Raw genomic sequence first — 264 nt, 5'->3', positions numbered from 1 at the left:
GTTGCTAGTCAGAAGATCTGTATTCTTGACAGCAAGAACACCGTAATTTTTTGTGATTGGATTTGCCCTGCATCATTTTAAACGACATGTCGGCCATGCAGAGCGTTCTCCAAACCTTTATTTACGTGGAAGGTGGTGGTTTTTGCTCAGTAAGGAAACTGTATTTTACTAGAAACACCGTCATTTTTCTGGAGTACTGATTCTTCCCCTTTGTGTAGTTAAAAGGACCTGAATCTATTGTTTCCAAATTCTGAAGCCATTTGA

The sequence above is a fragment of the Penaeus monodon genome, chromosome 23 (assembly GCF_015228065.2).
Source record: "Penaeus monodon isolate SGIC_2016 chromosome 23, NSTDA_Pmon_1, whole genome shotgun sequence".
Lineage (NCBI taxonomy): Eukaryota > Metazoa > Arthropoda > Malacostraca > Decapoda > Penaeidae > Penaeus > Penaeus monodon.
The sequence above is the reverse complement of the archived record's forward strand: the minus strand, read 5'-3'. Positions refer to the sequence as shown.